Source organism: Aotus nancymaae, unplaced genomic scaffold (assembly GCF_030222135.1).
Source record: "Aotus nancymaae isolate 86718 unplaced genomic scaffold, 86718_ANA_hifiasm-v0.15.2.pri h1tg000014l, whole genome shotgun sequence".
Classification (NCBI taxonomy): Eukaryota; Metazoa; Chordata; class Mammalia; order Primates; family Aotidae; genus Aotus; species Aotus nancymaae.
The window spans coordinates 9,286,841-9,310,668 of record NW_026988425.1 but is presented as its reverse complement, the minus strand read 5'-3'; the positions used below and the strand labels follow the sequence as shown (position 1 = coordinate 9,310,668).

The 23,828-nt window shown below is 39.2% G+C and overlaps 1 protein-coding gene across 6 annotated transcripts in view; it reads left to right on the top strand.

Annotated features, from left to right (window-relative positions):
- SEMA5A (semaphorin 5A) overlaps window positions 1–23,828 on the top strand; it is a 493,544-nt gene that overhangs the window by 125,183 nt on the left and 344,533 nt on the right. Inside the window, exon 1 of one of the 6 annotated variants that reach the window (XM_064375859.1) lies at window positions 8,893–8,919. The exons of 4 other annotated variants lie outside the window; for them this stretch is intronic. The gene's annotated coding sequence lies outside the window, so the exon portion shown is untranslated. Of the gene's footprint in view, window positions 1–8,892; window positions 8,920–8,958; window positions 9,049–23,828 lie in introns of those variants that run through there. One more of the 6 variants, XM_064375858.1, reaches the window with a different exon arrangement.

Genomic DNA, 23,828 nt, shown 5'->3' with positions numbered 1-23,828 from the left:
GCTGCTGCTGAGGCAGATCACTTTGAAAATGTAGTGTTTGCCCTTATTTTGCTCCACTTTGCATATAGGAAGTGTTTTGGACTGAATGTTCCTGTGCCCTCAAAATGCATATGTTGAAATCCTAACACCCAGTTTAATAGTATTATAAGGTGGACCTTTGAGAGGTGATTAGGTTGTAAGAGTGGAGCACTCATGATGGGATCAGTGCCTTTATAAGAAGATACACTGGAGAGCTTGCTTCTGCACTCTGCTTTCTGCCATGTGAGGATACAAGAGGGTGACGGCTGCCTCCAAACCAGGAAAGGCACCCCCTCAGACATGCATCTGCTGGCACTTTGATTTTGGACTTTCCAGCCTTAGAAGCAGTGAGAAACACATTTCTCGTGTTTAAGGCACTTGGTGTATGGTATTTGACTAATAGTCCCAACTGACTCTGGCAGGAAAGGTTTAATAAATGTAAAAATGAGTTGTGAAGCAGAGAGACTGATAGGCAAGGGATGTGCCGATCTGAGGATGTGTGGTGATAAAGACAAGGCAGAGAAGTGAGGGGGAGAATGACTCACGAGCAAAGAAGGTGATTATAGAATCAGGTGAATTGAGCCTCCATTATCATTCTTGTTTCTTGTAACTTTGAAAACTACCAGAAGTAACAGAAGTAATCATCGGTTCCTGCATTGCAAATACGGGAGGTGCCAAGGAATGACTGAGGACTGGTCTATTCACTATCAGAAGATATGGAGAGTTGAGAAGAAAAATGTACAAATTGGGATCCTATTTAAGGCTTAAAAATTCAGATTTATATGAGAATGTTTAAAAAGTTAGTAAAGCAGATAATGTGCACACGTAGATATAGTAAATATATTCTACATATAAAATCCAGTGGGATCACATATTTAATTAGAAGTTACAGCTTATAATGTTAAAAAATACTCTTTGGTAAAACAATTGTCTGTGAATTGTGTCCAACTGGTTTTATTTATTCTAGTAAAACTTCTTATGGGCAAAATGTAAAAGCAGCAGCATCTTAAAATAATACAGCAGAGAATTCAATGCTTGCTGTAAAAAGCCTCTCTTATTTTTTTGCATGGTAGAATAAAGAGAAAATCTGTATAGGATATAAAAGAAAATTAGAAAGCTGCCCAATGACTGTACCAGGCTCCCTATTTTAGTAGCTGAGAAACATTTCAGTGGTAAGAGATTCTGGTCTGACCAATTTCTTTTCTACTTACAGAACACGCTATGTAAATTGCACCTTTTTTTTTTTTTCAGTGTAAAGTAGAGTTTTTCAACCTTGGCACTATTGATGCTTTGCATTGGATAATCCCTTCCTGTCAGTAGCGGTAGCACGTTATAGAAATTTATCAGCATCACTGGCCTCTACCCCTGGATGCCAGTAGTGTCCCCTTGTTGTGGTGACCAAAATTGTTTCCAGGTATTGCCAAATGTTCCTGAGGAGAGGGAGTAAAATCTCCCCTGATTTTGAACTCCTGGTTTGAAAGTATCTCACTAAATTAAAAGCAAGGGCAGATTCATAAAGACATTGTGCATATTTATGTAGCCATAAATCTGTGAAGTCCACGTCTTGAACTTGATGCACAGAGGCAATTTTCATGTTGCCTTTGACAACATTCCTGACCTTACACCAATGGCTTGTACCCACTATGTGGGTGAGAGGCTCTCGGGTGGAGGTGAGATAGGCAGGCCCTGGCATGAGAGGCTCTGCCCTTGTTTTCCCAGAGAGGCTCACCTTCACCTGGATATAATTGCTGGGAAGAGTGGGACCTGCCTTTTGAAACTTTGGGGTTCATTCTGTGGTTACCAGTGATCAGAAATGGGTTAGAGTGGACAGTCCACTGTCCAAGTGACCCTCTGTCTTCCCTGACCTCCCACCTCTCCAGTTCTCAACACTTTTTCTTCTCATTTATGTACTAATAGGTTTTAGAGTGAAAGGATGAAATAAATAAAGCCCAATCTCTGGAGTAAAGGTTGGGTAAATTGGGAATTTATCTAGAAGGATTTTTGAGAGAGAATTTCTGATCTGATGACCCACTGCCATAATTTTTACCAGTATCTCTCCAAATAACACAAGGTTTAGTGTAAAATGTATACTTGGAACAACAAGTTGAAAGTCTTTTCTTTTTGAGGTTATCCCTGAAACCCAGAGTTTATTGAGCTGAGTGAATGCGGCTTTAAAGCTGGCTTTGAAAGGACACTTTATTTTATTTTTTGGCTGCTCAGCTTTCTCAACTATATCCCAAATAAGAAAGTTGTCCAACAATGGAAGATTTCACAGTCTGCATCTTTCAGCTACATCAGAGATCTGATGCCAGCTCTAGCACTGCAGAACATTATAGGAACTGGGGAAACTCTTTGAAATAGAGTGAGGCCATAAACCAGTAAGTGAATTACAACGATGCAGACAGTAGTCATTTGGATTTGATAGGTGTTCAGCAGAGCTTCTATTACATATATTTTCCATTTTATTTAAAGGAAAATTCCATGCAATTTGCTTAGACCAACCATCTGGAAGTACTTTTTTTCTCTTTATTGCCTTTTGACACTTTGCCAGTTGAAAGAAAAAAAATACAGAGGTTGAGAAAATTATAAAAATACTGATTTTAATGCAATTAATGGTAATGAAAAAGATAATTTTTTGTCTTTCATTACATGCAGAGTTAAATTAAATTCCCCTAAGCATTCTTTGATAATTATTTGTCCTCTGGTGTGTGCGATAAAGCATTTACATTCCTGTCCCTCCTCGTGCTATCATTTCACATCTCCAAGGCCCACACGTCTTACACGTGTCTGTGTTCAATGATCATAGCAGCTTTATTAGATAGAAGAACTCCACTCCATCTTAAAATCCAGCAACCCCAGATGCTGAGCAGTTCCTAGGAATGGTACAAAGCTTCTTCTAAATTGGCCAAGGTCTTTTTCCTTTCTGGAATGAAACTTTGTTTAAGAAAGCATTATTTAGCTACGTGTGGTGGCTCACGCCTGTAATCCCAGTACTTTGGGAGGCCAAGGTGGGCAGATCATGAGGTCAGGAGTTCAAGACCAGACTGGCAGATATGGCAAAACCCCATCTCTACTAAAAATACAAAAATGAGCCGGGCGTGATGGTGGGCGCCTGTAATCCCAGCTATTTGGGAAGCTGAGGCAGGAGAATCACTTGAACCTAGGAGACAGAGGTTGCAGGGAGCCGAGATCATGCCATTACACTCCAGTCTGGATGATAAGAGCAAGACTCTGTCAAAAAAAAAAAAAAAGCAGTATTTCTGGAAAGCTGCATCTTAAAATAACCATTCATAAGAATTACTTGGTAATAGTTGACTTACTGAAAAACGCAACTTTTTGATTACTTTGAGTGAAATGTCTGTGTGCTTTGATAGCCATTCTGTCTCATGGTGACTGGATCACTCCTTTGTGTCAAGTAGACTGATCTTTGGGAGGCAATGAATCACGAAAAAATTGGGACCCATCTATGAAATGGCATAATATTTTTAGAGAAGTCATCTACGGAAAGGAGTGATATTTATAGTAGACTTGCTATAAGCAGGCACCGTCTTAGGTATTTTACATATGTTATTTCAACCAGTCATCTTGGGAACCCTACAAGGCAAGGCGCTTTTGGTCTTATTTAACAGATAAAGCTGAGACACAGAAGGATGTCACTTTCCCAGGGTAGAGGCATGAAGCTGGGATTCATTCCCATTTTTGCCAACTCAAAACCCCATGCTGTGATACTGGGAAAAATGACTAATGCTTTTCTTCTCTTAGTTGTGGATGATACCTATGGTTGATATTTTCTTCTAATGAATAGATCTGGAGGCTTCTGTTAATGTTTTGGGTGAATTTTTTGTTGCATTTGCATGAAGATTTCTAGGAAAGGTCATCGCCAATGTTTTCATATTATGATTGGCAGAAAGCAGAAGCATCAATTCTGCCAGCGTTGCCTAAACGTTTGAAAATGAACCTATTTCCATCTATTTATGCAGGATCCATAATCAGACCACTGGATGTGGTTCATCATCAGATCTGATCTTTGTCCAACGATTAAATGGACATCTTTTTATTTTATGCTCAGAGAGATTCTATTGCATAGGCATCAGTAGGAAGAGCTAGAGAAAAACTGTCATCTTCGAAGAAAGTAATTTTTCCTTATAGTTGAATCACTAGATCTTGAATGCAGCCAAGAAGTTTTCCATATCTTATGCTTCATTATTGTAAATGAAATTAATGTTGTTCAGTGGTATCCTTTAAAGCCTCAAATATTATTAAAATGAAATACGATGATTATAATAACATCTGTTTATACACATAATATGTGTTTTTCTAAAATAATTACATAATAGATTTTCATTTCACCATGACAAAAGGGTTGGATATCCTGTTAGCTCTCACCCATTAGGCAAGAAAAACAGTAGATGATAATTATGAATCAGATCTGCTCAGATTGAAAAAAAAGTTAGGAAATGATCTGTTCCAACTTCTTTGATGAGTTTTATTTACTTTATAGAGATTTTATATACCTATTTTGATAAACATTTGGCTTGTGTTCAGTGAAATTTATTGAAAGGACCAATGATAAACTTCATAAATGCTAGACTTTGTGGGAGATTCAGAATACAGGAATGTTTCAGAAACGTACATTATTATGGCTCTGTAATCTGACTTTTGTTGAGCATATGGAACTTTTGTTGTGTATGTATAACAAAAACATTGTCACATAATATCGGCTATCACTTGCTTTCCCTATCCTGTAACTATGTATACTCAACAAGGTAAACATATATAGAAACTTATTAATTCATGCAGTGATTTCACGCATTCATTCTTACCCTCTCTTCTATACCTGTCTTCTTCTACCCCCTTTCAGCTCCCAGCAGGCCTCATCATTCTTTTCAATTTATACTGTTTTAAGGCTTAAGTTTCTTTCATTATGAAGTCTTGCTGGAACATACCAGAAGGCTTTGCCCAATATATCAGTGTATGACAGCCCATTTATGTGACTCCTAGCTCCATCTTGCTCAATACTTTGTAGGTGCCATTGAAGTCTTTGACACTCTTTGCCTAAATTTTTAAAATCTTTCCAAAGGCTCAGAATCCAGTTACGTTCTTTCTGATTCTTCACCTCCTAACGTCTTTATTTCTGGGTAATGCCGTATATATCTAGTGTAGATGGTTACGTTTGATGTCGTAAGTGGCCTGTGCTTAGGTAATGCCCATTCTCCTTCTGCAAACCATTCCCATGACAATTTGAGAAATGTTTTTGTCCACTATACTGTCACTGGATAGTTTCATTTCCTGTTTTCCTGAGGACCTGCCCACTATCCCCAATATCTCCTTCACTTTTGACTGCTAGGAGCCCAGTGGCTGGCCACCAGACTTTGTACCCATAGCTGGGAGTGAGCATTTTGTTTATCTCCTGCCAATACTTGTTATGCCTACATTTCATTGGATGGGAAATATGGAATGGTAGACATTATGGATGAAACACTGGAGATTGTTAATGGATGGTTCAGGAATGCTTTGCTATGGTAATGAAGTCTCTTTATACAAGAAAATGCAGGTTGAGCATCTTTACTCTAAAAAGCTAAAGTCTAAAGTGATCCAAAATCTAAAAACTCTTGAGCACCAACATGATACCACAGGTGGAAAATTCCACACCTGACCTCATCTGATGGATTGTAGTCAAAATGCAGTCAAAACTTTGTTTCATGCATAAAATTATTAAACATATTGTATAAATCACGTTCAGGCAATGTGTATAAGGTGTATTTAAACATAAAGAAATGTCAAGGTTAGACTTGGGTTCTATCCCCATGATAGCTTATTATGTATATACCAATTATGTATATGCCAATATCCGAAAATCCAAAAAAATGCAAAATCTCAATTGGTTCCTGCCCCAAGCATTTCAGATAAGAGATACTCAATCTGTAATAACAAGTGAGACTGTTCCATGGTAAAAAGAATAATGAAGTAGTAGAGGAATAACAATAAAAACAGTTTATAATTTATTTTTATATGGAGTCCTGATCTGAGAGTTTGAATAATATTATAAGTCAATCAAAGAAGTCATTCCAAAGATCTTCATGCATAGTCTTTTAGGTATAGGATAATTTAATAAATGGTAGACTACATGTTGTTTTTGTACAATTAATTTTTATGCAATTAATTTATGAGGGCTTAATTAGAACAAGCCGAAAGGGGAGAGAGAAGGGAAAGGGGATTCTATAACCCACGGTAAGACTGATTTTTCTACCCATAATTTTACCAAGACAGGACATCACCTTCCTGGAGGAGACTGAATGTTCTTTTCAGGGAACACTTTGCATGGATTTAGCGAAGACCCTCTGTCGCATTCTAAACAAATGCTCTAGTACTGACAGTCACAATATTATTTGCCTTAGCCTTAGTTTACCGTCCTATAGGTGATATTTTATAATCTTGATGGCATACTTAATGTGAGTTTTATGTTTTGTGGATACGAGATTATTCTGATTTTCTCCTTTCATCCATTTCTCATTTGTAACTCATGAGCACAGCTGTGTTCATGGGACTGGAGATGAGTAACCCTTCTGGCAGTGAATGATACCTGGAAACGATGGGACTGGACTGTCGGTACAAGTGACAGGAGGGAAGAGCTCAGCCTATTCTAGTCGGGCATTGTATAGGGAGGCTCAGGTGTGCCTCTAGGGGTGGGCAACTAGCAACACACTTTTGCTTCCACTTCAGGCAGCATGCACGTCACTTGCATGTGGGGTGAAGACACATAGCCTCTGATGAGGCTGAGTTCAGAGGTCATCCACTGTGCAGATAAGGAACAGAGTGCACATGGAAAACTCGCTTCCTATTTGTCTACTGGAGCCCACTGGCTGAGCTAAATGGTGTCCAGTGAAGAAAACTCATCAAACTCTGGAGCCTCTACAGATAACTAGTGGCACAGCAAAGAACATGCTAAAGACATGGCATCTGATTTCTACCCTTCCATTAGGCAGCGTCTGGCCCTGTTTCTTTTGTGTGGGGTAGATCTACTAACTTGGGATGCATGGAAGTTGACTGTAGTTTTTGGGGTGGTGCTATAATCTATTTTATTTAGGTTACACTGTATACATAGTTTTTCAAATTATCACAGGATGAAATGAGAAGTACCTTTATTAAAAAAGAAGTGCAGGTAGAAACTCATTTGCTCTGACTCAAGAATAAATATAGTGAGTCGATAGAGAACGCTCTGTTGTGGAAATGTAGGCAGCTTGAATGTCTTTTTTCTGCTTTTATTTATTCTTTAAAACATTTTTATTTTTCTTCATTTCTTCTAAAAGATGGAGTACATATGCAAAAAGTGCAGATTTGTTACATAGGTACACGTGTGCCATGGTGGTTTGCTGCTCCTCTTGACCTGTCCTCTAAGTTTCTCGCCTCACCCCCACCTCCTAACAGGCCCCAGTGTGTGATGTTCCTCTCTCTGTGTCCACATGTTCTCATTGTTCAACTGCCACTTATGACTGAGAACATGTGGTGTTTGGTTTTCTGTTCCTATGCTAGTTTGCTGAGGATGATGGCTTCCAGCTTTAACCTTGTCCCTGAGGAATGTCTTTTTTCTTTACCTGCAGATTGTTTTATTTACTCACTTATGTCTGTGAAAAGAGTAGCCTGAATGTTTTGCAAGATTAAAGACAAATAAAATGAAAATCCCAATCCTGTGGAGATTGACTGTTGAATGCCCAGAGAAATCACACAGTAAAACAGCCCCAGGAAAATGGAACAAAATGCTTTCAAAAGGTGAATCAAGAAAGGAAATCACTGTTTGGAGCATGTGTAATGTGAAAGAAAATGTATTAGTTATACATACTCCATTTTTAATAAGATCTCAGTATCCAGCCAGGTGCAGTGGCTCACGCCTGTAATCCCATCACTTTGGGAGGCTTAGGCGGTCAGATCACTGAGGTTGGGAGTTCAAGACCTGCCTCACCAACATGGAGAAACCTCATTTCTACTAAAAAATTACAAAATTAGCTGTGTGTGGTGACAAAAGCCTGTAATCCTAGCTACTAAGGGGACTGAGGCAGGAGAATCTCTTGAACCCTGGAGGTGGAGGTGGCGGTGAGCCAAGATCTCGCCATTGCACTCCAGCCTGAGCAATAAGAGTGAAACTCCATCTCAAAAAAAAGAAAAGAAAAAAAGGAAAAAAAGAAAAGATCTCAGTATCCTTCTGGAGTGCATTGTTATATTTAATTTTTAACTTTCTTAATAGACTCACATGATCATATGATTTTTTCCCAGTTATTATAGGTATATGTGCATGCTTAGCTGTTATTTATACTCTTTCTTTTATTTAATAAAAACAAATTAAAGGAACTGAGAAATAAAACTTTTGTGTGAACTTTTAATTAACAGTCTCTAAAAAAGAAATTCTCATGGTAAAACAAAAGCTAAAAGAGACTTTTTTCCCATCAAATTATTTTTATAGGTATTTTCATAGAAGAGATATAAAATTTTGTAATTAGGATTGCATTGTGCCTGGATATAGAAAAAAAAAACCCTCAGTGAAAGATTTACTTAATATGAAACCAGAGAACAGGAGGGATGTTACGTGTTTGTTAAAACCACAGAGTTTTCCAAAGATGTTTTCTATACCTGGAGGCTTTGATTGGGTACCTGCATGAGTGATCTCCAGAAAGCATCCTGCGGACAACACAGACCCCGATTTAATACCGCATGTCTGAGTGTCTGAGGAGCGTCTCGCTCTGTGGCCAGGTGCATTTAATCATTCTCGACACCTCCTCAGAGCGAGAAGTGTACTTTTGCACGGGGAGAAACGTAGTCATGGAAAGGTTTAAGATGGTCTGAAGGTCAGCCAGTAAATCAGTTACAGAGAGGGAGTCACAGCTGAGGAACCTCGGGCACATGCAGGTAAAGATCACGTCACAGGTGTGGGTGGGGAGGGGGGCATGGGGCTGGGGGCGTGCACCGGACCACAGGTGCATGTGCAGAGGGATGTGGAGTTCTAGTTCTTGCTTGACCATGAACTCAGCCTATCAGGTGAGTACAGTTTTTGTCACATGGATTCTCCATTGCTAACTGGCCAGTAACTTAGTGGCCCAGCGTAGCCTAAGAAGGGATTTGGATTCCTTAGATGAGAGGTATAGCCTAAATCTTTAATTGCACTGTGTGATATTAGACTTTGAAGGTTTAGTGAGAGGTGTGTTTGGGTGAATGATTATCTTTTGACTATTCTAGTGAATATTTTCATGTGTCGTCAATCATGTTTCTTACCCCGTAGATGTGAAACTGCACCTTTCTGTTAAAAACCTATTTGATGATTAGCCAGGGTGCCAGGGGATGATTGAAAAGTATCCAGTTGGCATTAGGATTCGAGGGTTTTTGTTTCAACTCTGCTGCCAACTAATTCAGTGTTACTTGGATAAACAACTACCCTTCTTCAGGTCTTAGTTTCCATGCCTGTGAAAAAAAATATTTGTGGTAAAATCAGTGATTTTTAAACTGTGTTTAAAGTGGCCCCAGATTTTCTTCAAAATGCTCTCAGAGGAAGGGGACGCTGGGCTTGAGACTCTTAAAAATAGGATTCTGTTGTTGGAAAAATCACTGGCTATCTCTTGGACTCTATGACATTTATTTTAAAAATATAATTTAAAATTTGTTTTGGAACTGTTTTTGGTGTGGAGTGGCTACACATTGCAGTGGTTGAGAGAGCGTGGCGAGACGGCTGCCCGGATTCCAATTTCAGTTCTGTGAACTGGGGCACCTTTCTTAATGTCCCTTTGCCTCAGTTTCTTCATATGAAAAATGTGGATAATAATAGTAACCCTCATGTTGTGCTGTTATGAGGATAAATCAATCGATAATATAAAATACTTAATATCATGCCTGTACCTACTAAGCACGACGTAGGGGTTAGATCAATAGATGCCCATCCATCGGAAAGCTTGCTTCATAGCATGGAGGGAATTTTGTAATTTGTGAGCAATTCAGCATTTACTGCACATCCAGTGTGTTTCAACTTTCACTTAATAAGTTGGTAACCTAAGAATTTGTGTGGAGAGGGCATCCCAGATCAAGATAATGACTTCAGCTAGTTTTGGAATTGTAAATGTACCAGAAGTAGAAAAGTCTAGTGGAGTTAAGATGTGTGAGCTGGAGTGCTTTAGCGGATTATGTTCAAGGAGAAGTTTGATTGTGCTGGAGCCCAATGCAGGGTTATAGGATTCCATGCCGTGGAGAGTGAGACTTCTAGCCAGCTGTGATGGCGGTGGTGGTGGTGGTGGTGATAACAGTGGTGTTGGGGATTGTGGTAGTGGTGGTGATGATGTTGAAGATGGTGGTGAAAATGGTGGTGGATGATGTTGATAGTGGTGAATGTGATGGTGGTGGTGATGACGGTGGTAGTGACTGTGGTGTGGTGTGGTGGTAGTGGTGATGGTCATAGTGGTGGTATTGGTAATGATGGTGGTAGTTGTGGTGTTGGTAGTGATAGTGATGGTAGTGGTGGTGATGGTGGTGGTAGTGATGGTGGTGGGAATGGTGGTTAAAGTCACAGGGGTGGTGTTCGTGATGAGGATGGTGGTCGTGCTAGTGGTATTGGTGGTGATGGTGGTAGAGATGGTGGTGATGGCGATGAGGATGATGGTGAGGCAGGACTGCAGACTCTTCTTTTTCCTTAATTGACTTGTGCTACGTACTCACCATCTAGAGCTTAAAGGCGTCTGGCAGGCTAGTGCATCAATTGATAAGGAATAGCTTAGTTGACCTAGCAGCAAGAGGGTAAGAAATGGGGAAAATATGACTGGGAACTGAGGACGTTTTTTTCCCTCTATTCTTTATTGCTGACCCCTGTCCCCTCTTCCACAGGTGCACACTTGCCTGGTAATTCTGTTGTCACAAGCAAAGCAAAGCGAATGCAGCCAGGTAGCTTATGGGACCAAAATATGCTTCCCTGGGAGGTTCGTGGTTCCTGTCTAAGTTTTGGAAATGTGTGATGAGGGCTAAATGTCAGTGTTAACTTCATTTGCCAAACTGTGCTGTCCTTATTACTGTGGTAACAGAAGCATATTTATCTTGTACCCATTATATAACTGATTTTTAAAATCCATGTTTCATTGTGTTGAAATTATGTCATTGCCATTCAGGGTACAGTTTTGATTACCATGTGTAGCACTTTCTGTAAGATCATATTAGCATAGTAGGTAGAGAAGAAAAGCAAAATACGGAAAATCAGATCGCAATATTATCTTTTTATGTTTAGTCTACTTGTTACGTACCCTTTTTTTAGATTGTATCTTTGTATATAGCAGTGGTCCTCAATGGAAGAGAGAACAATTCTGTCCGCTCCTCCTCTGGAAGGGGACATTTGTCAACACTCAGAAACATCACTTTGATTGTCAAGACTGTTTCTTGAGCTACAAACGTCTCATGAAAGGTGGCAGGCAATGCTGCTAAGCATCCTTCAATGCGCAGGACAGAGCCACAATAAACATGTATCCTGTCCAAGATGACAGTCGCGCCGAAGCTAAGGAACTCTGGAATAGAGTGTATATTCTCTGAGAAATCTCATAGAATACATTTCTCATTCTAGAATCTCATAATTTTTCATTCTCCAGATTCCATGATAATAACTGTCTAACTTTCACTGAAAGACTTGTTTGAAATCCATCTACTACATTAAACCTACTTGCATTGACTAATTTTTTAAAATGTTATTTCCATACGTTCACTTCACATAAACATTTCAAATTTGTGTTAAAATGACAGATGTTTTATGATTTTAAACCTGATATTTTATCAGTTCTTATACATTAACCTATATCTATTTCTTCTTTTCTAATTTGGTTTTGAGTTCCTTAATACCTGTTAAAATTTCTTTGAATAATTTTTAAAATGTCCAGTGCTATCCATACTCTACATATCCGATAAATATTTAAGGCTTAAATTTTATATTTGATGCATTTATACAAATCAAAATATTTTGTTGATATTTATAATTCCTTTTATTAAAGATAAAAATCAGTGTTTTTTTTTTCCCCAAAGCAGAAATAGATTCAATACTCACTGGATTTGAGTACTGACATGAGGGCAGTTTGTTTTATGTTTAAGCAAATAATTCTAGTTTTCTACTTTTCTAGGCCTAATTATTACAATTTTTAAAATAAATCTCAGCTGGGATCTTTATGTGACTATTCCCACTGGCCAGCCTTTTAAAAGCCTGTGTTATGTTTTCTTTATTTCACACATTATAAATTAGTATCACTGCCTTTGCTGAACTTAGCAGTAAGTCACTCATTGCCACTGGGAAAATGTTTGTATTTGGACAAATACTGCTCTTATGCATGTGGAGTCCTCTGAGACAGAGCTAATTTGTTGTCATTTTAACCATGTTCACTTTTGTTTCTAACTAATTCTTTCCTCCATGTCTATTTCTCTGACTACATAAGGCAGAAGAGCTGTAGTACCATCATTATTCATGGCAAATTGGAAACTCAAGTTTCTTTTATTCCTGATGGGTAAAGAAGGGTCCCAGATATTCATCATCTTGTCATTTTTGCTGGCCTGTGAGTCCTATTCTCTGCTGGTCACTCTTGAGCTTGTACGATGCACCTGTCTGAACCTGCTTACCATGGATGAGTTGGTGACCTCTCTTATAGATATCGTTTACCCACATATGCCTTCCATATGGCCAATTCAATGACAAGGAGTATTAAGTGATACAGAAGATAATCCAGCATGTTTGAAGTTCCTTCTTTTAAAAGGGCTTGGAGATTACCTCATGATTATTGACCATTAGCTGTGCACCCAGCATTCTGGCCACCCTTTGTACATATTAGCACATTCACTCCTTGCAAATGCCTGGAGAGACTGTGGGGTATGAGCATCCTTATTTACCCACAGGGAAACATCACCTCATGGGGCTGAAGTCACTTTGCCAAGACTTTCCTGTAATTGACTCAGCCCTGTTCAGGTGTGAGTCTAGTATGCTCGCTTTCTCTCTCCCCCAGGATCCCATTGGCTTTGATTAGACATCATTCAGTTCAATGAGGCCGAATGAAGATGACACAGGCTCAGAAGAAATGCTGTCCTGGGGCTTTGGACTTTAAACGTTGCTTAAAATTAAGAAACGTGCTGCCTTTTGAATGGAAAGATTAGAAAGCCCTAAGTTAGAATTCATGGCTACTGGGTGACGGGAACAATTTTTCCAGAGTATGTACGTCAGTCAAATGGTGAAATTCCTGGGGAATTTTGAATGTCTGGGGAGTCTGTTTTTCTGTGAAGTTATTTCTAATGTTATTCCCATCCTCAGGAAGGACAGAAATGCTGTAACACATGGGTGTTTTCAACACCCTATTTTGTTTCTTGATGTGCGCACAGTCTCAGAAACCATTCCTGGGGAGTTGGCTGTTTGGGCTTGTTTCATGGTGGGGTAAAATAATGAGCATCTTGCTTAACACTCTGTAACTCTAGAAGCTGTTTCCAAACCACGCAGTTTCACATTAAACTGGGTTAGGGAACGTGCTCTGGAGAGCTTGTTACCTTACATTCGCCCTTTCTTTGGTTGGTGGGATAATCCATCCTGGAATCTAATACTTTTCAAAAGGAGGGCATAACTTGTGGTTTCTGGTTGTAATGCCAGTATCCTTTTTACATGAATTAACCTTTGGAGGTCACCTGAGACAGTCCACCTGGAAGGTCTTAGTGTTTGTTTATTCACTAGTGGCTGCATTCTTTCTGTGATCTCAATAACTAGCTATCAGAGGCTAGTCTAATCAGAGTTTTTACCCTGAACAAAAGGAAATTACCTTCAAATTATTTCTGTGCAGTGGGACTCTAGAACGGTCTTTCATAAGATAAACCTCCTAATCACTCAGTGTTGCAAATATATATTTTAAAATAATTTGATTAAATAAGAAATCTAGTGATACAGCATTAGAGACTGGAGCTGTGTTAACAAGTCTACAAAAGATTTAGCCTTCGCAGAAAGATGTATTGCTGGTATTAGAAGATTATGGGCACCCAGGCTGCAGTATGGGTGCTGTTTTTCTCGTTAACGTATACATACTGGAGATTGTTATTTGAAACCACTTGACTTTATGAGTATGATTAGAAAAAATCATTGATGTCTTCTTAATTTAACTTCATGGCAGGCAGCTAATGAAAACGTGTATCACCATTTCATTAGGTTCTGGGAAATATGACAGCTGTAGATTTCATAGATAGAAAATGAACAGAGGGATCATAGGTACACTTTTAAAACTGGTTCATAGGCCTGACACAGTGGCTCACGCCTGTAATACCAGTAGTTTGGGAGGCTAAGGCGGGTGGATCACCTGAGGTGAGGAGTTCAAGACCAGCCTGGCCAACATGGTGAAACCCCATCTCTACTAAAAATACAAAATTAGCCCGGTGTGGTGGCATGCACCTGTAATCTCAGCTACTCGAGAGACTGAGACAGGAGAATCGCTTGGACTCGGGAGGCAGAGTGTGCAGTGAGCCAAGATAGTGCCACTGCCCTCCAGCCTGGGTGACAGAGTGAGACTGTGTCTCAAAAAACAAACAAACAAGCAAACAAACAAAACTGATTCACAGTAGGAGGTTAGGTGAGCTTAGAACTTGGATGTAAACACTCTGTAGTTTTATACCCAGACCTTTGCCATGTTTCTGACCGGCTGTGGTGGCAGAAGAGGAGAGCTGTGTGTGAACAGTTGCTGTTTCCCTTTTCTCTCATTCTCTCCTTCTATTTTAATAAGTTCTTTGTTTCTAAGGTTTAAGCCTCTGTGCACTGTCAAGGAGTATTCAGCAAAGAGGATTGGCTCATTTTTCAGCAGAGTATGAGATGGCTTAAAATTAGGGGTTCCAGTTTTCATTATACTGTGACAGCAGGTATGTGTTAATCATTGCATGCTAGTCAGTGTGAGATGATGCATGGAGGGAGTTCAATATTACAATCCTCATAGCAACCCACAGGGAAGTACAATTAATATTGTAGTGTTGTAACGAGGCAGCTGAATGTTAGTGAGGTGAAATAACTCGCCCAAGGCCACCCAGCCAGCAAGGGGCAGTGCAGAGACTTAAACTCAGGTGCCTGATGGAGGAGCTGGGCTTCCTAATCTCGTGTACTTCCTCATCTGTCTTACAAACATTGCCTGTGTCTCTGCAATGTTTCAGACCTAAGCTCGATTGTCATAAAAATGTGTACTGTACTAAAAGAGTGTCTTTGTCCATGGGCTTGTTTGTATTGGGGAATTAGGTTTATAAACAATTATATCACTCTGTAAGTGGACATAATAAGGGGTATATACAATGAGTTTCAATGCAAAGTGAAAGGAATAATTCATTCTCCTGAGTGATGATAGAGGGTAATTAAAATGGCTTTTGTGGATGCATTTGTGGTGGACCTTCATAAAAGAGGAGAAGATAGAAAATTGTAGTTTGGAGATGGCATTTGGAGGATAAAGAACAAGGGGCATGTAGGCATAAAAATGCTGGTGTCAAGGGTGCTGAATTGTGGGCGCATGGTGGACCATGAGGCACGAAGGGGAATTTGGAGTGAGTTTGTGTTGCATCTTGCGGGCCATGTTCAGGGACTGTCATAAGACCAAGTCTAGAAGGTCCTGATGGAGGGGCTTAAGCCATGTTGAGGATACATGGGAGGAAAAGGAGAATAGAACAGGGGATGATTCAACCAGGATACTGCTGGGGCAGGGTGAGAAGGACATTCAACAGATAACATCTTGTGGCCTCTTAATACAGTTCTGGTGGTGTATTGGGAAGCTTGAAAGCCTGATGAGATTATTGGGTCCTCAAAACCTTGACAGGTAGATTGTACTAGTAGACTGTTTCACCTCATTAACATTCAAAACCTCAAAACCTTGACAGGGAGATGGTACTAGAGCTTATTGGGTCCTCAAAAACTTGACAGGTAGATGGTACTTCTTCTTCTTAGAAGAAAGAGAGTTACCAAAGAGTAGTAACTCTTTTAAAGCCACAAGGCTGGAAAGTGGGACATATTTCAAACTCAATCTGTGTGATTCCACAAAGAGCTCAAAAGGCCTATAGAATAGTCCCATTTGCATGGAGGACTCATAGGTAAAATCAAAGCATCTCTTGTGAAATTGGAGGTGAGAATGAGACACTCCAATTTTACAAAATCCAGAGAGGTGATGAAAGAGGAGATAAGCTGTTAAAATCCTTTTTTGCTCGGTGATTATAGGTTTATGGCAGAACTTTTTAGATCCTGGCCATGACCTACATCTCCTTGTTAGTTGTAGGAATTACATGAACGTTTTGTGGATCCTCCTTTATGGATTGACATTAAGTGAGACGAGCAGGCCAAAGAAGTACAGTCGGGACGTCAGAGTCCAGCATTTGAGTGTGTATGTGTATAGAGTTAATTGTTGTGAGCATGTGGTTACAGCAAATAAGGACATAATTTTCTATGTTATAGACCAGTGGAAACAAGTGTGTAGCAATTCATATTTGGGCCTTATTTGACTGGGACAAACTTGCATTTGATTTATTGGAGCATATGGAAGACAGCGTGCTCACCTTCTCAGAGGCATTGGTTTAGAGGGAATGGTGACAGTTTGGAGAAGAAGCCGCTGCTTATGATGACTGTGGTGTGCTTAGCTAGCAACCCTAGGCTGATTCTTATCTTTATTTTTTTAAGGAAAACTCCTATAGGACAAAAATGTTGCCCAGAAAATCCCATGGGATGAGAGTCTTGTCTAGCGGTCAAGGAATTAATTTATAAAAAGATGCTTGCTAAAGATTTATGGAACTGTGATTTTGGGGAACATAACTATTTTGTGATCTGAATACTGTTTTGACAGCACATCCCACATTAAAGCCCCATGCTGTGGGAACAGTGGAATGAGGGTCATCCTGTTAGGAGCTGAGAAGAGGACCACAAGGGGATGCTGAGTCCTTGTAATTGCAGAGATGTCATGTGACTGAGGCCTCACATTAGGAGGTGGAACATATGGCCTGTGGGATAGTTCTGAGATTCTAGAAGAAAATGTTTAATAATTAAGGACGGACACGGTGGGAAACATTGTGTTTGGCTGACATATGGCACTAGACCCTTGTCTTTGCTGAAACTTAATACACTGTGCAGTAAAATATGCGAGCACTTGAGATTCATACATAGTGGGGCACGACTTTCGTGGATACTGCTCATCCACCTTCATGCTCACTGTGTCTTCCGGCTTGCTCCTTTCTTTGGGAATAACTGGTACTGAAAACGTTTTCTTTAGCTATTTGCCTTCTTTGCTTGAGCAGTGGAAAAGAAATTCTGGGGAAAGAATGGAAACTTCTATTAAATAAGTTTGGATGAAGAAATGTGTACCTAGACAGTCAGGATTGTCTAAGGGTACACAAAAGCATGCATTTCGGGGATCCGAGTGAGTTTCTGAGCTCAGGGACAGGTCTTTACCAACACAAGTATTAAATAAATCATGGAAATAAGTAATCTAAAGCATGAAGTAATTTACAGTTCTAGGTAATGTAAGTTATAATAAATTATAATTATATAAAATGTAAAGTATTTAAAGTAATTGAAGAGCTGATTTCTTCATGAATATTAATTCGGCAACAAGCTATCTGGAAAACTGGTTCATTTCAGTAAAAATGTGCATTGCGTTCAAACTATTGAAGAAGACTGTCAATTAAAAAATTTTTTTAAGATCTTCAGATTGTTTAATTCATCTAAATTGATCAAATTATTCTGATAAATGGTAATGATATGATAAAATGATCAAAAGATTTTATTTTTGTTTAATATTTATTTATTGTTTTACCATGGCGTATGTGTACCTATGCAACAACACTGTGGGATGTGCACATGTACGCCAGAGCTTAAAGTACAATTTAAAAAATGTTTTTTAAAGTTGCTTGAGTTTAATTCTTTTTTTTTTAATTTTACTTTAAGTTCCGGGATACATGTGCTGAACACGCATGTTTGTTACGTAGGTATACATATGCCATGGTGGTTTGCTGCACCCATCAACTCATCATCTAGGTTTTAAGCCCCACGTGCGTTAGGTATTTGTCTTAATGCTCTCCCTCCCCTTGCCTCCCACCCCCCGACAGGCCCTGGTATGTGATGTCCCCCTCTCTGTGTCCATGTGTTCTCATTGTTCAACTTTCACTTATGAGTGAGAAGATGCGGTGTTTGGTTTTCTGTTTCTGTGGTAGTTTGCTGAGAATAATGGTTTCCAGATTCATTCATGTTTCTGCAAAGGACATGGACTCATTCTTTTTTGTGGCTTCAGAGTATTCCGTGGTGTATATGGCTCTTTTACTTTGTATGTATACCAGTAACTTATCCCCCTTCATTATCTATGTCAAGCAAATGGGAACCTGGACTATAGAAAGCTTCATATATAAAGAGCTCTCTCCTTTCCTTTTGTGACTCCCATAGTCACTGCTACCACCAAACAGCACTGTAGAAGCCCCTCTTCTCCCAAACTAAGAGGTTCCCCTCAGGGTCCCTCCTGGTCATCAGCCATACCTTAATCTTCTTTCTCTATCACCAGCTCCTGTTGGAACCATCATCACAAGAACGTGGTAGCCTGAGTTGGTATTTGGAAATTATTTTCTAATAACAGTTTTACTGTAGATATAAATCACATATCATAAAATTTACCCTTTTGAGATTTTTCATAATTGTTTATATATTCACAGAGCTATGTAACCACTACTGTTAACTAATTTTAGAATATTCTGATGATCCCAAAAAGAACACCTGTGTCCATTAACAGAAACTCTCCATTCTTCCTCCTAGCAACCCCTGGCAATCACTAATCTATATTCTGTCTCTATGGGTTTGCCTATTTTAGGTATTTCGTAGAAATAGAATCATAAAATGTGTAGCCTTTTGTGCCCGGTTTCTTTCACTTAGCATGCTTTCAAGGCTTATAGCATATTATAGCATCCACACGATAGCACGTGTCAGCACTTCATTCTTTTTACTGGCTGAGTAACACTGCGTTGTAGGATATACCACATTTTCTTCATCTGTTCTCCATTTGTTAGTTGATGGACATTCAGATCATTTCTACTTTTTAGACTATTATGAATAGTGCTGCTATGAATATTTATGTAGAAGTTTTTATGTGGACAGATGTTTTATTTCTCTTAGATATATATATAGGAGTGGGATTGCTGGGTTACTGAATTCATTTTTTACAGAGAGGTGAATATCTTAGCACTATCTTGAAATGCAGCCCACATTTTTCTAAGTTAAAAAATGTGGTTTCTTCTTTGGTGATGATTGTACAATAGTTTTGCAAATTATCAGGTTACTCAAAACAGTCGGTCTTTATACCATTGATATTACGGGATTGCACAGTGGTTTTTATTCAGACACATGTGAGTTCAAGTCCTGGCACGGCCACTTTCTAGATTGCTGATAACCTGGCACTAGAAGGTTCTCTTCACCAAATCATAGTTTCTTTTCTGGATTAAACTTTGGCCTGTGGTTTTCAAACTCTCATAGTTTTTTCAAAAGCTTTTCATGACAGTGCACATAGAAAATGGGAATATTTTTGTTGGTAAATTTGGTAAATAGAGGAGACTCTTCATCTGAAGGGCAGAGGGCTTGGTACCTGATCTACCTGAATCGCAATTTTTCAGTATCCTCAGCCACGTGAGTCTTTTCTACTCCACTGAGGCTCTTGTCTATTAGGAAATTGTTTTCTCAATGTGCTTCCAGACCTGCCCCTTGCTGTAACCTTTTCTGTTCCAATCTGCGAGAATCACCATTAACTACTGGAGAAAAATATTGCACAATAAGCTACGCTTTTGAAGGGTTATGATCTCATTGCATTTTATCTTCAGTATGATATGGCGGGGGAGAACTCTGAAGATAAATGAAGATGCCGGCTCTGGTGTTTTTGAACACTTTAGCTCTCACTTCCATTTAGGAAGTTATGGATACTCGCCACCAATGCACTTATTGTGATCTGGACTTTGATGCCACACTGGTGTCATATTTCTTCTAGGCTTCTGGATATCATAGTGTTTTCCTTGACTCGTGTTTTTCTGTTTTCATCTTAGTCAGCAGTCTTTGGTCATTGTGATGCTTATGTAAAAATTCTAATTTAAATTCTAGTTTTTTACTGTGGAAAAAAAAATACTTGGCCATGTGGGATTTCCTGTAGAGAAATTGGCCATATCATTGCATCCTATTTTATTTTTCTCTGAAGATGATAGCATGGATTAGCTCTTCCTATCAGAAGAGCACCACTCACTTGCCAAGCTGCAGGGAACCGTGATCAACGTGGTATTGTGGAGTTAGGATGAGGCTGTTTGGATGGTGATTTGGCTCTAACTAGATATGAGAATATCAGTAATTTAAAGAATAATTAAGAGCTGCCTTTGACACTGTCTTCCACATTCTTGATGGCATCTGCAAATGTGACCGTGTATAACAAACTTATGGGGACTGGACTTATTAGTAAAGCTACTGCAGAGCTCTGGTGTTGTGAATTGGAGAGAGTGCTGAAGCTCCTAATTCATCTTGATTCTTGTCTGCAGCATCTTCTTAGCAAAAGGATACATGACATTTTTATTGTAATAATCATACATGCTAACTTACAGTAATCTTGCAAAAACAATTGCTCAAAAGCATTAATATTATGCAAAGCCATATATCTCAGAACATTCTAATGGTTGGCTGTGTGTTTTTCTCCAGATGTTTATCATAACCTTAAAGTGCTGCATTGTCAAGTCTAACAATTATTGAGTACTTGCAGTGGGCCTGGCACTGTTCTAAGTGTTCTATGTTAATCAAATCATTAAATCCTTGCAAACCATAGGAGAAAGGCACTAGTATTATCTCCACTTGAAGATGGAAGTAGAGAACAAACAACCAGGAAGAGGCTGAGCTGGATTTGCACCCTGGCACTGATACATACAGCTGGGATCCCTATAGATTTTTTTGCATAACAATTTGTATTTTTTATAAATTATAAAAATGTATGTTTATGTTTTAATATGAGAGTGTATGTGTGCATTCACATGAGCACTCATTTATGTGTGCAGTTGTGTGAGTGTGTATATGTGGGTGTGCAACTATGTGTATGTTTGTTTATGTGCTGTACATAGAATGGAATTGAGTTTCCGCCAATACACTTGGTATTATAACTTGAGCATATTTATCTTACAAGCAGTGTCTTGTCTTCATCATTTTATTTTGTATTCTTTGGTCCTGTTTTGTTTTTGTTTTTGTTTTTTTGTCTTCCGTGTTCTATTTGCATAGAACTATTTCCCTCTTCCTCGGTAGAAGCTTCCAAACTATGCCTGTAGCACATAATCATCAGACTAGATTGAATATATTTCAGTGTAAATCTTTGCTGACATCTGTGTTAAAAATGTCTGTGGGATTTGTTTTAATCAAGGATGGCGAGACAGCAGTCGCAGACAGGATGGTCTTGAAGAAAAGATTTATTCTGATACACTCTGTAAACTGGAGGCTCACCACGCTACACAGGGCCACGTGGGAAAGGACCAGGGAGGATTGGGAGGCAGAAGAGGAGTGAAGACTGAGGCTTGCAGAGCTTCGATTGGGGTTCTCTCGGGAACGAATGGGCAAGGCAGGGTGGGTACACTAAGTATTGGATTTGAGAGTTTGCGTATTTCTGGTGGATTCTGGGCTATACGGTGTTCCCTAGTGCTGTGGTAGTTGGCCCTGGGGTGCTTTAGGAGGGGGGAATATTGGCCCATTGGGTGAGAGTTTGATAAAGGAGATGGTTGAGGGTGTGGGCTCTGGCTTGTTTGGTTGGTATGCAGAAGCATCCTCTGGGGCATTGTTTGCTGTCTTCAGGAACATGCTAACCTTGGGAGGGCCAGTTTCTCCAGGATCAAGGCTCCAAATGCCAGAGGATCAAGAATACAGACAATAGGAAAATACACTCAGCACAAATTATCTGATGTATTTCTTTGGAGACTGTCCAAGAGATGAAACCAATTAGGTAAAGTAGATAAATAATGTTAAGCTCTTAGGGTGCATTTATGTGTGTGTGTGTGCGTGTCTGTGTGCATGTGTGCATGCACGCACGTGCATCAAATCAAAAGAGAATGTTCCCTTAAGCAGCCATACCAACCGTCTCACATTTGTGTTTTAAAACTCACAGTCATTAAAGTACTGCCTGATCTTACAAGTTGCAAACTAACTTTTTTCCAGACTTCTCACATGGGTAGCTTCCTTCTGCAACCTATCAATTTATTGTGATACATGGGATTTGTTACTAAACTAAATAGATCTGTCTGTGTACCCCTGCAAGGAAGTGTCCTTAAATGGTGAGATTTGTGCTTGGGAAACAGCTGACCTTCCAGAATGAGGTGTTTGTTCTTTAAAGCAAAGCCCCATCACCTCCAGTTTCATCTCTGTGGTTAATGACCTGTTTCTTATGTTACTGTGGTCGTAATCGAAGAGTACTGCGGGGATTTTTTTGAACAGTAAGATTAAGCATAACATTTTTCCTCCTATATATGATGTTAGAGAAGACACATCACTTTTATCTACTCGCACAACCAGAAATGCAGTCTATAGCTTAGAGAGAAAAAAGCATGTATGCTACCTTTCCTATAAAGAATTAAGAGGTGTGTGCTATTTGCCTAGCTATATAGGGGCCACTTTGAGGACCAAAATGCAGTATTGGCAGGTCACAGTGTAAAGTATTTGTCAATGACAGTGTGTCTGAGCATTTCTTCTTGGTATAAGCAGAGAGCTTTGGATAATATAGTTTATCTTAAGGAGCTGATAAAACCAATTTCATTCCCTTAGGTATAAGTGACTTTTTTCCCTCCGGGTAAACGGAATCTAGCAAGGCAGCAGGTTCCAGTTTTAGGAGCGGCTATCATTGGCTCACAGGCTATACCTGTATGCCACACATTCTGAACATAGTTTTTTTTGGCCCAACTTCACATGAGGATAACAAAGATTTCGTGTTCAGTTTGGAGAATGCTTATGGAAAGAAGACCTCTGCTTTATTAAGGTTTATATCTTCACGCCACCTGTTCTTTGAACCAGTTCTTTCTGTTCCACACCACAGCAGCTGTTCCCTCCATGATTTTTTGCTGTCTTATACCTGGCAACTCAACCCTGAACTGAATCGAAATACGTGTGTTGAAGTCCTGTCTCACTGGTCAATCCATAAAACTAATCTTACCTCCATCCTTTAAATGTAAATATTTTGCTCATTTTAAATCACCAAATTAATAAATGCATATTGTTGAAAACTCAATATAGAATTATATTTTTTAAAATTTCCCTACTACTTAGGAGTATCCGCAATTTTCTTGGCACTTACGAACATTTAAGAAGAAATTTGGTTTAGTCAAACATTGGAGTTTTTGTTCTTTATTTTTAATCTATAGATAAATACATTTCTACACTTTTTTTCCACTCAACATGATTATTGGATTCATACACTCAGTATTTAGAATTTTACTACAATGGTTTTATAAGATGTATAATATTTAATCGTATGAATTTGCCATAATTTATCTGATGTTATTACTTATAACTTTCCTCTTTTCAAACAAAATACATTAGTTCCTCCCCCATTCTTGGTAAATTCTATCTTGAGACTTTATTTCATTTCTCTGCCAGAAGTGTGGTCTTTTGATTTCCACTTCCTTGACGTGACTCCGTCACTTCTGAAACCTGCCTGCTCCCCAGCCTCCTCCTAGATCCACCTGGTGCTTCTTTCGGTGACTTGTTATTGCTTGGTTGGTTGCTATGTTCATTCCATAAATATTAGGTACTTTCTACATGCAAGAAACTTTGGTGGCCAGTGAGTGGCCACAGT